This window comes from Perna viridis, chromosome 12 (assembly GCF_037379345.1).
Source record: "Perna viridis isolate PV_CMFRI_1.1 ecotype Kerala chromosome 12, ASM3737934v1, whole genome shotgun sequence".
Lineage (NCBI taxonomy): Eukaryota > Metazoa > Mollusca > Bivalvia > Mytilida > Mytilidae > Perna > Perna viridis.
The window spans coordinates 20,584,851-20,601,746 of NC_142456.1; the positions used below are offsets into that span (position 1 = coordinate 20,584,851).

General features: G+C 31.4%; 1 protein-coding gene across 1 annotated transcript in view; it reads left to right on the top strand.

Annotated features, from left to right (window-relative positions):
- Positions 1–4,301: 4,301 nt before the first annotated feature.
- The window catches only part of LOC148601636 (uncharacterized), a 47,045-nt gene continuing 34,450 nt past the window's right edge, over positions 4,302–16,896 (top strand). The window contains exon 1 of the mRNA XM_088555164.1: positions 4,302–4,507. The gene's annotated coding sequence lies outside the window, so the exon portion shown is untranslated. The remainder of the gene's footprint in view (positions 4,508–16,896) is intronic.

Sequence of the window (16,896 nt, forward strand, 5' to 3'; positions counted from 1 at the left end):
ACAAGAAATAGTTAAATAAAACAAACACGCAAATAAATGTGTTTTACAGCCACATCAATCAATCGAAGCAATAACACAATGATACAACTTGTATACAGGTTTTAGAACGAGTTATTATACTGTGTTTCGCTTTTAGTATTTGTGTGCTATTTATCGATTACCACAATGCTTGGTATAAAGTCAGTTACCATAATCATTAATTTTGAAATGCCAATCAAATATTAAAGTACATTTTATTTATGAAGAAGAAATGACAAAAAATGATAATCTACTAGCACTAATAATTTTTTTTACAACTCTAATACAAACATACTGCTCATATTAATGTTTATATTCGGATATACGTTTCTTGGAGTAGGTTTTCATAAGCAGCGTTAGAACGAAATGCATAGGAAGACCTTCATGAACAAATAAAGCATTCTTTCAACACGCACAGACTGTTGCTTTTGGACAAATAATAGGAAATCTTTTATACTTTTTTTCACACATATTTTGCAAATAACACTAACTGGAGAAACAGTAGGCATCTTCTCTACTTTTAGAAACTGTTGTCTACCAGTTATAAGATACAGTAGAAATGTTGGGAAGTAATAAGACAAAAATCTAATAATACTGTGACATGCGTGGCATTTTGTCAAGATTTACAAAAATTGCCTCTGTTACTCAACAGAAACGTCCCCAACCTTGAATAAATATTTATTTTCATACACAAAATAAACAATCAAATCTGTTGTAGCGAACATGAATTATCCTGTATATATAGACCCTATGTCTCACTTAACTATGAGTTTCCTGGTCATTTGAATATAACTAAAGAAAGTAGATATAAAGGGTAATAACTCTTGAAACCAATGATATGTTTTCATTGTAGTTAATTTCATCAGCATCAGTCATGCGTTTATTTGAAGGAGAATGAAATCAATTTACGTTACGTAAATGCATTTTCAAATATCAATGTTCAAAAGCTCTAATTACAATAAATACATATAAGGCATTACAAACAAAACAAACTGATGCGGTGTTTTTTAAACCGACATACATGTATGTAACAGAGCAATTTTATACATATAAGACCGTCATGACATAGAGAATGAAATACTCATAGCAGCAAAGCATACTTAGGAAAATTTTCAACATGTAAACTGACAAAAATTGTGAGAATGTCTCACTGTGTTCTGCCCCTCAGTGAGCTTTAAGTAGTTATATGCATAATAACCAAGTAGCATTGATTATAGCAATTGAAGTAGTTATATAATCAAAGAGAATTAAAACAGCAAGGTAAAATAACAAGTTCAGAGAAGCTTTAGTTTTAATGCATAAGGTTAGATGGATGCAGTGATTGCATGAGCTGTCATATGAGTCATTCTATGAATAAATGAGATGTTTTAATTGACTGAAAGAAGTCCGAGTTCTAAAACGGTTTTGCAGCTTGTTCATTAACTTGGCAGTTGAATGATTTGAAACCATATTTAGTTGTTATTACTGATAGAACTGCTGCTAATTCTGGTACCTTTTATAATCGCGTTTTCTTTAATCTTGATTACGTCATTTATGTAGGTTAGCCTTCTTTTTGTGTACAATGTTTAAAGCTGCGAATGTCATATATCGAACACGTCTGATTTTAAATGTTGGTATCATAGACGTTTCTAGTAGTTGTTTATAATATGTGTTTTATATAAATCTGAGTGCTTGCTTTTGAATTCTTCCGATTGTTTTTGTATTGCTTTTGCTGCAGAAGTGCAAACTGAATTGTGAAGTTCAATAATATGTAAGAATAGTATATGGTAAGTTCACCCGATCTGTTTACCTATTTCCATAAGTATGTTGAGTTGTGTTGATGCCTTTTAATAATCATTTAAGATATGGCTGTTGAATTTCAGTTTAAAGACAATGGTAACACCGATTAATTATGCTTTAACTTTACAAGTACTCCCTGCCATATGAAAGCTTATATTTTTATCATTTGTTTTCTTAATTAGTTCTAAATTGTCCGATTCTCGATTTTGTATAACCATATCTATGTTTTGTTGTGCATAAGACAGAGTTTTTTCATCCGCATTATTGTATAGAGTGTTATTATTCGTTAAATGGAAGATGTCATATATGAAGAAGTTGAAAAGGACTCCAATAATCAAACCTCTTCAATCTCCTTCATAAATATTTTGCAATTCACTCAGAGTTGTACCAAGTTTCATTAATTGTTGTTTGTCAGATAAGTATTTGTTGTGAGTTTGGGTGCATTGTAAGACAATCAATGGTATTTCAAGTTCTGAAGAAGATCACGCTGTATTTAGTCGAAGTTTTTGCTTACATGTTTTTTTTTTTTAAATGGTTAGATTATTTGTAAGAGTTGTGCCCTTTAACCAGGGGTAATTCCTTAAAATGGATTTGATTGTACAAACTTAATCGTTGTTATTTTTAAGCATTTAAACGGCAAAATTGGCATTTTCATTAAACAACAATAGGCATATTACATTAACAGTGATTTATTGGAGATTTTCTAGTAAAATGACTACAATGAAAGGCAATTGCAAACTGTTTTATGGTGACTAAATAATGCCGGTTTTGACATTCAATCCAAAAGTGTGGGCATTCCGAGGAAAGCTGATGATACGTTGATCGTCAACAATGCGGTTTGCCTCCCGAAAATTGATCACCGTCTAGACAATCTTTTTCCTCTGGAGAATCTTTTTTGTGTTCTACAAAACCATCAATCAACCTTCGATAGGTCTTACCCACGTAAACCATTTTACAGCGTTTGCATTTGGCAGACCAATGCGTAAACAATGTTTTCAAATGTACAAGTGAAACCATCATTTAACTCAAAGAGGTTGGCGGACCCGACGACATCGCCAGTTGCCGAAGTAAAATGACATGTCAAAGAGCAGGGTCCTTTACAATGCCGTTTGCCTTTGCAACTGGCTGGGAGGGGGCGCCTAGGAACTCGTAACCAGGTGCGTTTTCTGTCACTAGAACGTTTGAATGACTCCTGATGATCAAACATTAAGGTGATATTGATGTAAAGGGAAACGACTCCAAGCAAGGGTTCATACAAAGATTGCATGAAATATTTGTTTTTAATTGAATTATGAAATATAAAATGTCACAAATGAAACAGTACGGCTTACAAATAACCTTCCTAGTTTTATTAACTTAATATCCAGCATATAACTGTATCCATCATATAATTATTTACTATCATTTGGAAAATGAATATGTGTGTGAAATTATTTTGCTCAATTCTGTGCTAAACAATGCGCTTTCGTCAATAGTCATCATAATTTGATATAAGGTAACCATTGTATTAAATGCTTGCAAGATTTTAGCAATGACTTTGTTGAATAACGATTTTATCAAAATGCTTTAGATCATTTAAACCTTTAAAAACTCTACAGTGAGCTTTTCGAAAACTTTGTTGTGGTTGTGGTTTTGTACATAAATGGTCAGACAATATCATTTTTGTACGAAAATTTAATTATAGGCTTTTGCAAAAGAGAGGGTTTTATATAGGCAAATAGCTGAAAATTGTTAATATACCTATAAAGTAAAAAGGAAAATTAAACGTTTGAATTACAAACAAAATAACACATGGAAATTTAATATAAAAGTATAAAAATTTTGGCACAATTACGTAATCATGGAAATTCCATCCATCCAAAATTATTTTAACAAATAGTAATATTAAAATAATGCCCAGTCATGTTTAAAATAAATAGCTACTAAATTGTTTAGCTTTCCTGCTTTCATAATGGTTTTACATTTTCATAAAAATTACATGGACTGATAGCATACAAATTGATTGAACAAACATGTCATTAATTTTAATCATTTGTATTTATTAAGATTACATCATTGAATTTTATTTATTTATTGAAACCTGCTTTGGTATTTTTTTAAAGAAAATATGGCACAAGGAATGACAGTAAAGGAAAAAAGATTTTAGAATGATGCATATGGTTCTAGAGCATATTATGTATTACTTTGACCAATTTTATGGTTGTTATGGGATTCCACAGATGATAGAATATATAACAAAGTTGACCCTGATGCCTTATGGATGCAACATTACAGCTTTAAATAATTGCTACAATTTGAATCTTACATCATATGCTGTTAATGCCTTTTCTGGAATCATTTTTTAACATGAAATGATTGCTCAAGTTGATAGCCAACGCCATTCGATAAATAGTAGGCAATGATTTGTACATTTATCATTGACAAAAGCATGTACGCTATACACCTCATGCATATTCAATTACGCTTGATATTGGATATCCAATTAAGCAGTCAGCCTAGTGCAAAGCTTAAATCATCTTTATTCGTCTGAACACTCCACTCGATCTTCTTAAAAACGATTAGTTGCCTGGTTCGTGAAAAGCAGTTTTCAACCAGGTGACGCGCAGTCGTGGACATTATACAGCGAGGAGCAGTCATGAATATGTAAATATGTGACTTTTACATTTTGGTGTATTTCTATGAAAGAGGAAGTTTCAAATTTTGTCCAAAGGTAAGTTTATATTTTGCTCTTGTCGTCATCATCATCATCCTCAATAACACAAATATAATATAATTACAATTTCTTGAATTAGTAATACTGCTAAATGACAACTGATTTTACGAAAGTCATATAATGTACACGTATTTACAGGTATATAGCTTAAATTTGACACGATTCGTTTCAATTTGTGGGTTATTTAACCAGTTCAATAAGGGGTCTGAATGATCATAAAAAGTTATCGTATTTACATTGTGTTGACAGACATATGTGTCCCAGTGAATTTAAACAATTCTTTCAGCATACATTGTTTAAGTAGCCATATACTAGAGATTTGATTATTTCAAAGCATTATTTTGGAGAAATAGCTAAAATAACCAGGAACACGCTTTTTTCTGAAATAACATTGCAATATAACGAATTGAGCAAACGAACTGCTAACGAATTGAAATAAAGTAATTATAAAAGTCATCTATCAGTTTTACGTGCCCAGAACATCTTTTGAACACGTAAGTGAATACAGAACGAATCCAAAAGTTATGTATACGCTTTTCTAACGATTTCAAGAAATTGAAAATTGGCAGTTAACGAATGGAACGCTTTTACAGCGATAGCATAAACGAATCTACATTTCATTTTATTTTGGAAATATGCTTACAAAATCAGTAAGTTATTTTAAAAAAATAATGCAAGCAAAAATAAAAAGAAAACAGCAAGAGGTTTTTTTTTTACGAAAATGTGATGTGATCAAATGTAATGCAGAATCTTTAGAAAGGATTGATAATTTATAATGCTTGATTGACTGACTGGTTCGCTGTCGTTCAGTTTTGGGACTTTTCAGTTATAATAGCTAACCTGATGACAAGAGTCCTACTACATGTAGATTGCTTGACTGGGCTTCGTTATACATATTTGTAATCGACAGTTTTGTGTCATTATATTATAAACACTCTTCCATATAAGACACGTTTATACGTGTACATCAGTATCAAGACTGATTATCTTTGATGTACAATAAATCAGGTCACCGTGTATAAACATGACATGCGCAGGCATTTGATAAAATAGTACCCCGTGAAACCCGTCTAAACTGAATATTTTCCGACTTTAAAATTGTTCGAAAAGCGTTCGGTTTACCAAGATTTAAAATACATTTAAATTGATACAAAAGGACTTCAAAAAGTGTTTGGTTTCGACAGAACTAAGGATTATTCAGGGTTCGGTATAAACAGGTTTAATCATATATGACGACTCTTTATGCTTTACAATTTCCGTTGTTTCTTGATTATCCATCATAAACACATATAGAAAAGTATTGCTGAATAGATAATTGCATTTTATGCAACATGCTATTGCTTAAAACTTTATTTATTGATACAAATCGAATGAAACGGTCATTCGAAGGAAATAATAAAAGGAAATCGAGGGAACCAAGATTCTAGCAGATATCAAAGGAACACAATTAATGGACAAAGACGGACAAGGAAAATACACAAAAAAATTATGAAATAACTAACAGAATACATACAAAGTAACAACACAGACTCTACCTAAACATAAGAGCATGGACCAGGTTCATTAGTTGGGTTAGGCTAATAATTTCTTTATACTAATGACATCTTGAGAGATCATCCGATAACCATAGTAAAATGATTTTTTACTTCAAATCTTAAATGGTTGCTTTTGAATATTCAAATCAAAATATAAAACAAACAAAATACATGTAGTTACTTGTATCGAGATTTCTTAAAGGCTTATTTTTTAAAATGAAACTAAAACGAAAAAAGCCCCCTCTCCACAAAATGTATTAATATCAAAATAAAGAAACGGGAAGTAAAATGTAAATTTCTAAAATATTTTTTTCGAACAGAAATGAAAATGAATGATTAACGTGTTAAAAGGGTTCTAACCGTAGTTAACTTTCTGATAACGAATAACGAGCGCCTGACAACATAACAAGTTTTTAATAACGTGCCCAAAACTCAACTATTGGTCTCTAAACGTTTTCGGCAATTCTCTGGCTTTCGTCGAGAACTTTTATGTTCGGAACCAGTGTTCCCATACGAGAAACAACAAATTAGAAGGAACGCAAAACGGCGATTACATGAACTTAAACAAACGTATGCGTTCCCTTTATGTTCTCTGAAATTATGACAAAAATGTAGTTCGTATGTCCATTCGTTAATATGTAAAAACACCTTAAGGAGCAGATGAGTTTTACGTGGGGAGACTGATAATTAAAATATTAATAAACAATAATAATTTATATCAATTCCATGATGAAAACGCTGCGAAGTACATGAATGTGGTGCACTTCTTCACTTTCGTCCGATTTTTGTCAATGACCATCTTTCCAAGTGAAAAAAAAAAAAAAAACACAGACCAATGAAACCAGTCTGTTATAAGATATTGTACATTGTGCCGGTACCACTCCAATTTACCTTTGAATAACAAAGTGTCTTATTTCTTTCCAGTTGTATTTTTATTCAATATAACAAACTTTGAATCACAAATTACCCTAGAAGTTTACTACAATTATTCTGTTTAAATGACACATAAAGTTACTTTGATCCAATTCATATATCTATGTCTTAGAATAAATTGCCTCTTAAACTAAATTACATAGACTTTTAATATCAATTAACATCTTGATAGAGAATTATGCTTATCACTTCAATTTAATGATCTAAACTGCAATAAACCAAAAAAAAAAAAAAAGCTTTGAAGTTTTATTGAATAACACATGTTAACGGTATTTTAATACATTTGATGCTACAAACTGTACAATTTCACTATAATATATCAATCAATACGTCTAAAGAGAGCTCAATGTATATTCAAATATTCTGTCACGAACAACAAACAAATAAATAAACACCACATTCTCGATTCTAACTGCATCATGAGCTTTGCAAAATGGGTTTGAAGTTGCAAATTTTCTTATATTTTAACTATCATTCAAAATGTGTAAAATACGAAATCACTTCAAGGAGACACCTGTCCTGTTTCCAAAATGTTGGTACAAAAAAAAAAAAGCTTGAATATCATCTGGAGTAACTTCCTTTATTTATACGATCAATATTTTAAGTGTCTTTTAAGCAGATAGATAATTGTTTGACATTTTTTTTCTGCTATTAAATAATTCAGCGCCCGACAATGTTCGTTTGAAAAAATTGTAACAAAAAATAGGAAATCCATAGTCAAGATAAGGCACCATACATATAAAAATTGCCATAAGAATAACATTATATACATTTATAAAAGACACAGGCTTAATAAAAAAATGGGGCGTGGACCAGATTCTTTGGTAGAATTTTATATTTAGCAACTTTTCTCTGTTTTTCATTAAGCGTCCGTCAATCTATTCTTATATAAATGATGTCATTCAGATTTAAACGTATGTGGAATACTCCAGCATTGCTTAAAGGTCACCTAGTATGTAACGATTAAAAAGAACGTGACAGAGATATTTTTGTAAATGAATTATTTCAAATACAATCGGCATTTACTGTCGTATAGAACGATAAAACTAAGTTATGAGTTGCTTATTACAAGTTCCCAGCGTTTCCAGCACCTTGGCTAGGCAAGGGTCACGGTCCTGTCTTTGCATTTTGCGCGAAGAGAAGGGGCAGGTTAGTAACTCTTAGATAACAGACTAACATTTGTGATAAATCCCAGATTCAGTTTAATTTGGCTCAATAACAGTTGTGATAAATCCCAGATTCAGTTTAGTTTTTGTTGATATTTAAATTATAACCGATGAGAGTTAGATACTATAAGATACTATAAAGTGGATCATTTATTCATTCTTTACGTGAAGCAGGCAGACACGATGAGGTGCCTGAAAATTAAAATTATGACATTGTAAATGTTCAAAATTACTGACAACAGAAGGAAAAATACTTTCTTATAGCACAAAATACAAACTACACAGCTCTGTACATGTATTTTTACGTGACCAAAAAGAAAGTTTATAACAACGTATAAACAGTAAATAAGAAATGGTAGATAGTATCCTTATTCATAAATGTCTTGATAAGAGTCCCTCCCTTTTTCTAATATTCCAGTCCGCCCCTTCCCAGGACAATGATGTTTCCTACGAACTATTATTCTGTAACAACTATGTTACCATTTTGTCCTATTCATATGGCTACTAAAAATTGGAGTTTGTTTGAAAGGAGAAACAATCTAAGAAGTTCTATTGCGTCTGAACTTCCTTAAAACGACAGTTTTGTGCGTTGAAAGTTTTACAAGGAATCTGGTTTGCTTTTATCAACTAGCACAGATCACGGCGGATCCAGAAGGGGTGCAGGGGGTTTGTACTCCTTTTTATTTGAAAATTTGTTATTTTCATTTAATTGTTAAAAAGTTGTAAACGATGTTCTAGCACCCCTTTGTTTTCCGAGGAACCTCGCCTGGCACCCATTCTATTCAAAGTCTGGATCCGCCTCGGCAGAAGATTTTGCAATACAACCATTAGCCAGAAAGCTAAAATTACGGCGAACAACATGCATGTACATGCGTGTACATGCTTCAAAGTTGAAAGTTTACATTTATGTATAATCAAATTTATTACGATATCCAGCCTTCTCCAAACCTCAAGTCTTTTCGCCAAAACGTGAGTCATATTCATGCAATGTATCAAAAACTCTACCACTTTTCAGTTAGAATAAAATGATAATAAAAAAACTGAATTGATTTATATTTCCATTGACGATATATAACCGTTTACTGTCTAAGCCTTTTTCACGTTAATTGGGCTGGCAGGCTGGTTAGGCGTGTGCATATTCAATTTGATTAGTGACCTCCGACAATAATTTAAACAAATCAGCTGTATATTTGATAAGTTAGATAAGTTAAAAATAATAATAAAAAAGATTGTTCTTGAATTTAGTAATATCGTAATCTCAAAACAGTAACGTCTTTCTTGAATATCTATCTAGATTTCAATTGGTACTCTTTTTTTTAATTTGTTGAAGTTAACAGTAATGTTCCTATATTATCTACAATAGATGTAAAATTGATCATTAGTAATGACGTGATAATAGAGAACTTCATTGTGACGTCATAATCTGCGATACATTTTAAAAATCGACAATTTTTTTATTGAACCTCAACGATTATCTCAATAACATAAACATGAAGTCCCAAAGTTACTGGAATAAACGTTTTCTCTTGTTGCTCTATAGAACGTTAAATATGTTTCGGGGAAATTGATATGATAAAACTCTAAAATTTTAACGGAACGAATGCCTCCTCTGTTATGCTTTCAAATGACAAAAGTTTAACTTATACAAAATAGATAAATCGTGTCGATTGCCTCGAGCTCGATGTTGTTCATTTCTTAGAAGAACACTTAAGATTTTAAAAGTTCCTTATTTACGTATTGTATATTGATCTTATGTTATATTTACATCACAAGACCTGTCATTTAGGTTTCCATGGTCATGCTGAACTGCACTTCCAATAACATAGTAATTTGTCTTATATTCAGACGTTATGTATTGATAATATTCAGTGAAGTAAAGGTGCCCTCAATCACACATTGCTAATGAAAATGTAGTTACGGTATGAAAATAAAATCAAAATCACGCAGAAATTGTTATCACTAATGAAACAAGTTTGTGCTCATCGTCATGACTCGACGATCCCATACCCATTAAGTTTGCTGGTTGGCAGATTCCTTTAAACTTTATATATATATTATTTTGTACCAAAAAGAGAAAACTATTTTAATTACGAATATTTCTAGTTTCGCAAGTCTCCCGTTTCATTACAAATATGATTCTTTATTTCGCCCCTATGAAACTGAGTGACTGAAATACAAAATCACATAAACATATCGACTTCAAAAGACACTTTCCTAAAAGATTATTATCGACAAGGGTTTAAAGCCGGCCTTTCTCTGCATCAGTCAAGATAGATTGGCAAATTCTTATCTTTACTCCTAGTTTTTAGTGGAGTCCGAGTTGCTCATTTACTTTTGTTACTTTGTATGTATGATTTTAGTTACTTTATGTTCTTTGTTGTGTATGTCTTTTTTCCATGTCTGGTCTTTGTCCCTGGATTAATTCTTTTGATAACCGCTATAACCTTGGTTCCCTTGATTACTCTTTCACCAATAAAATCGCCATTTTAACTAAGCAACGAGTGTTTATTTTCTATGAACTCTTAAACAATGTGAAAACTTGTTATTTCTAATATAAAATGTTTAAGACGTAAACCACAAATAACCAATATATACTTTAGCCTTACATCCAGACGAATTGCTTCTTTACTAATGGATTTGAATTGAATATTCGTATCACATGGACGATATAACGATCACCACTTCCTATTAAATGACATTGACATGTTGGTTTTTCTACATTTTAGTTAACAGGCATGTATAGAAATTGAGTTTTGATATATGCTTTACATGTCTGCCTCTGATTCATTTTTATTGGTATGTTTATCACTTTTTATTACAAAAGAACCGCATTTTTATACATTCACTGTATCCTTATTGTGATGTAAAAGACTACTCCTTAGTTGATAATTGTCATTTTTACAAGAATATGTACGGTTTTGAGTGATTGAAAACTGCTTTTGTATGCAGTTAGTAAAATATCAATGCCTTCTTCGGCCCATCGCTCATGATGTCATGCACATTTTAAAATCATTTTTTTATTATCTGCTTTGCCCATATGTCCTCATGCATTTAGTCGGATATCAACGCTTCTTCAGCTTTTTCGCCCATTGCATCATGAATTTAGTAAAATATCAACATTTTTTCGGCTGCTTTGAGGATGGTGTAATGTCAACCCCTTTGGTTGTTACTTTGCCCTTGGCTTCACCAATAGAAAGTATATCAACTACGTGTACGTGTACAACAGCATTGTTTACGTGAAACGAAAAAAAATGTTATGAATTATTTTTGTTTGCAATTGATGATCATATAAGATTATCCTTTTGCAATTTACAATAACACTTTTGAAGAGACTAGAAATTCCATAAACAAAGCTGTTCGATATTCCTTTATTCTATTAGAGTAATCATGGGAACCATTATTTTAGAACATAAAATAACCAAAATATATACAAAACATTCAATTGTAAATGAGCAAACTCGGATTAAAAAAAAAAAAAACAAAAACAAAAACAAAAACAAAAACAAAAAACAAACTGGGAACATAGACCAGGTGCACCGGTAGTGTAAGCGTACTCTGCTTTTCTGCAAACACCCGCTGAGCTGCTCATATAAAGTCCAGTCAAGGGTAGACGAAAGAGGAAAGTAAAATTATGACATGTTGTACAAATCGATTCTCATGGTGTAGATTGATACACTCTAACAATTTATGAGTTCATGATGAAGACCACAAAAGTTCTGTAATTATGTATTCAAATTTTGTATCATCATAACCATGTTCCAGAAGCCTATAAAGCGCATAAAAAGTGCACTGCTGATAAAAGAAATAACGTTTTCTAAATAAACCTACACATTATCAATTACAAGAACACTGTTTGAATATGGTGTTCAGTCCTTTTAATTTTGTATATTTCAATGGTTGGGTACCGTAGTTAATCACATTTTGCTCTGATTATCATTTATACAACTCAATATACATTGAAATAAACTCTAACTTTACGAATGTGATTTAGCTAGTTAATATTTCCTAAATTGTTTACAAAAGAACAGTTTATGTTATCAAACAAAATTTCAAAAGTTCAGTTAGTCAATAAAAACATTACTAGCTTACCTAGATTGATAGGAAAAGCATACCACACAAACAATTCTTATGTCCTAAAACATATTGAATCAATAACCTGTTGATTTTTGACTCAATTCATGCCAGGTAAATAAACGAGGGCAATAAACAAGGAAAGTAACCTCAATGAACCCAATTACATAGCAGTAAAATACGTTTTTTCGTTTTCTTTAATGTAACAATCACAAATAAATTATTTCTGTGTTTCGACATATTGAAACAATTGTACCTTACAAAATGACAAAATTTGTATTAGATGACAACACATTAGAAAAATGGCAACACTATTGCCTACATAAATACCGGAGGAACAACAACAAACTTCGAAACAGCACGTAGCTTTTAAAATTAACCCTGCAGCCACCCTCTTACGGTTCAATTTTTATGAAAATTAGACAAAAGGTGATTCATACATTTCAAAACCCACCAAGCTCACTTCTATTTCTTTTAAGATACATTTTCTGATCACATAACCAGTCTTAGTTTTTCATTTGGTTCTTGCGCTTTTGAGATATAAACTACACAGATTGTGCATGAAATTGACACTTTGCAAGAGTTACCGTTCTTGATTTGGTTTGATTTGGGTGATTTTAGTTGCAGTTTAAATTGTGGTTTTCGTAAACGAACACGTCTAAATACAGAAAAGATTATTGTCAAATAAAAATATAGCATACGTATACCAGAAATGCATTGTTTTACTGTACAATGAATCACATTTCCATAAGAAGTATCTGAATTTTATATGAACTGGTACTTAAAAAGATGAGAAAAAAAAAATCTTGCAAAGTCAGGAAAATATGAAAAATTCTACGCAAGATTATCTAATGTTAAATAATGCTTGATTTGAAAAAATGTCCGAGAATTCCGTAAGACCTGTCTGCAACAGTAAGTAAAATAGGAAACAAACGACAGCCGTTGCGTGGAACCTAAAATAATAAAGGGGTTTTACGCGTCAAACCAGTGCCGAGAACACAAAAAAAAAGCGAAAACAGCAAACCCCGCTCTCCTGCAAGACACCCGTAGTTTTGAAAGTAATACCAGTTGAAAGATGATGTAAAACTGAGATCAGCTTTCATGAAATCTAAACTTCATATTAGTTTGAAGCGGCAACTTTACACCATTGGCAAAATTTTTTTGTCTATATATAAAATGGAGTTTTATTTGTATAATGAAAAATGGTTGTTTATTGAAAGAGTAATCAAGAGAATCGAGGTTGTAGTAGTAACCAAAAGAATGTAATCCAGGGACAAAGACCAGACATGGAAAACAGACATACACAACAAAGAACATAAAGTAACTAAAATCATACAAGTAACAAAAGCAGATAAGCAACTCGGACTGGGAGCATGGAACCGGTGTACAGGTAGGAAAAGCCTTTTTGATAAATAAAACGATAATATTCTCCCATTTGTCATTCATTTCACTAAACGCCGCCATTGTCTAGTGGATGAGGCGTAGATGATATTGTGGCAAACTGAGCTAAATACTCTTAATTCAAAGTCAATTTGCTGATCATTACATAACTAACAAGTAAAGATAAAAGTAATTTTGAACAGAGAACCAATTATCATTTTAGGACTTAAAAGTTTGTAGCATTTAATAGTTTGCTGCTTAAATGCATTAGATATGGTATGTAGCCTTTTAATTGCGCTAAAATATCAGTCATTTACTTTGATAAAAGAAAAAATTGTAATTTTGATGGCAAACAACAGCAATGAATTTCTTTGAGTGTTACATGCAATTCTTTAAACCGGAATTCGTATTGTTGCAATCACTTTTCCTTTAATTGGATATTCTTACTTAACAAACCCTTGATCGTTTTTGAAAATCAAAGAACGTTAATTAAAGTGTAAAATTAGCTTTTCATACCGACTTAATTGTTACATCGTTGTTTGCTATTTTACACGATTAACGTTCCCTAATAATCAATGACATTATGGTATATATTGTGAATCCTCATCACCCCATAGATTACAGTCTGCCTTGCTGTTAATGATCTTGGACTTAAAGTTGATTTTTTTGTAACAATCTGATACAATGCAGATGAACTGATGATAGCCATGGATTTAAGAATAAGTCTGGTTTATACACGTTTCTTTGATTTTACTGTATTTCAATGTTAACTTTGTTTTTAATTTTTGCGACCACCATACAAACTGAACAAGCTTGTGGTGTATAAAACACCTGAAAAGTAACAAACCAAGTCACATTATTGTGCGTTACATATACAATTTATTCGCGCTACACTTTTAAACATGTGCCCAGTAACACCTGTGTTTATCTTAAAATTTAGAATAACACATATAAAAATATATGTCTAAGTGCACCGAGTGGATATTTCAGGTATAACTTCGTGTAGTTTAAACATTTTTGTTAGGACTTGGCTGCAAAATATGTCCGAAATGTTTGACAGATCAGAAAAATCTATTTTATTTCATAAACGAAACTCATTTTTTCGATACTTTTTATACTTTTGTAAAATAAATCATTTTAAAGTACGTTTAACGATACATTTCAAGAGTTTATGCAAAGTTCAATGTGTTACAGAAATCTTTTATGGACGTTTTGTTGAAAATAAAAGCTAAAAGGTGTGCACAAACGCAATCTTAAATGTGAATCATCGTAAATAGTTGTGAATACATGCAAACACTAGTGTGCCTTTGCATGTTTACCTTTTTCATTTTTTGTTCAAAATAACACAACAAATTTTGCAATAACTCGTTTATTACTGAATATAAAACCATAAGAAGTGGCCCATATTAGATTCCGCACTCTATATTGGTATATTAAGAATGATTCAATGTAATATATGTTTCTATTTTTCCATTACATTTTAGCATTGAATTTGCAGTCAAAACATTCATGTATGTAACTGTGTCGAGTTAATTGTGACGCTAACAGAAGAAATCGTTTCAAATCAGTTTCAATAAGGAAACAGAGTCGTAGATATCAATTCCTCCAATTTTTCCTGAAATGTTTCTATCGTATTTGATTTAAACCTAAATCAAACGGCGTTATTTTTGTGCATCAGTTGAGTTTGTTAATAACAAATGGGGATTCTATTCTTGCTGTTTGATTAATGGCAAAAAGAAGCAAAGTATTTGATGTCTTAACAATGTAATTAATTTTCTCATCGGGAAGATGAGTTTTGTGCATAAGTTCTTTCCCTGTCCGTAGTTGCCATTCTTCTGTTGAAGACTAAACCCTTTTTCCATTTAAGAATTATGAATAATTGAATAATAGCCACATTTAAAAAATCAAAGAGATTTTAATACAAATAAAATACCTATAAAAACATTAAACACAGAAAGTGCCTCCCCCATTTCTTTTTTTAACTTTTTTCTAATAGGGTTCTTTTCCCCCTGATATCAACGCCAGAGATACTCATTGCTTGACAATTGTTAAATACATATTACTATACTATTTGAAACAAACAAACAACAGCAACAACAACAACAACAATAATAATAATAATAATAATAATAATAATAATAATAAAAAGAATTAGTAAATAAAGAAAAAAAAAATTATAGAAAAAAAAAAAAAAAAAAAAAAAAAAAAAAAAATATATATCCACGCACGGCCACCGTTTCTATGTTTTTTTCATGAAAGCATATGATAAGAGAAAACATTTCGCTAACTTTTATTAAAGTTATTTGGTTTAAATGTTGTTTGTTTTAATTCTTTTAATTTGATTGTATTAGGGAATGCAAACAGCTTACCTGGATAAATAATATAGGATTCCGATTAATGGGGGGAATGGTTGATAAATGTTTAGAATGATCATGTGAGAATTTGTAATTTTTTGTTCTTAAGTGCTTTAGCATAAAGGTATAAGAATTGTTGAAAATATTCTTTATAATTTTGAAAGCATAAATGCCAGGATAGTATATATTTTTTGACTGGGTATGAGAAAAATAGTAGAATGGTATGATAGTAAGTTTATATTCGCGAGAATCGAGACGAAGCCTAGGACAATATTTGTAACCGAGGGGAAAGTAAACTTCCTCGAATATACACTCAGAGATACTGAAAGAGACAATAGACACTAACACATACCAAAGAATGAAAGAGGCAACATACTAGATTTCTGAGAATTAGGAACTCCATATACCTATTCTAGTAGTCTTATACATCGTCGTCATATTTTCTTACCTTGATGAGATAACAGACACGCAAATAGACCTACCGACTTGTCATCGTCCACGATGTTTTTTTCTGACATTTGAAATATCCGGACTGGAACTTAGAAAAAACAACAAATGCCGAGAATTCCGAATAAAAGTCTTAAAAACCTGGTCAATCTCATAACAGCAATGTACAATTAGGGAAAGTTCGCTTTTGATCAAATAGTTTCAGGGGGGAAACAAAATAAGAAGCCATTGAACGCACTTGGTGCACAACTCATAAGAACAGTAAAGCTATGCATATTATTTTTTTGTAAAGAAAAAAAAATGTAATGAGGAATGATAATTTATGTTATAGTACATGTACTTCAGCTGTAGCGCAGAATATGATAAATAGCGAAATTAAGAATGGACAATAAAGGATGGTGTTTTATGAAGGAGAAAGATTTCACATTCAAAAGCTGTATGTATTTGTATTTTGCAAAATACCATATGGGGTGGTGGAAATGTGGTCAATGCTGATTTAG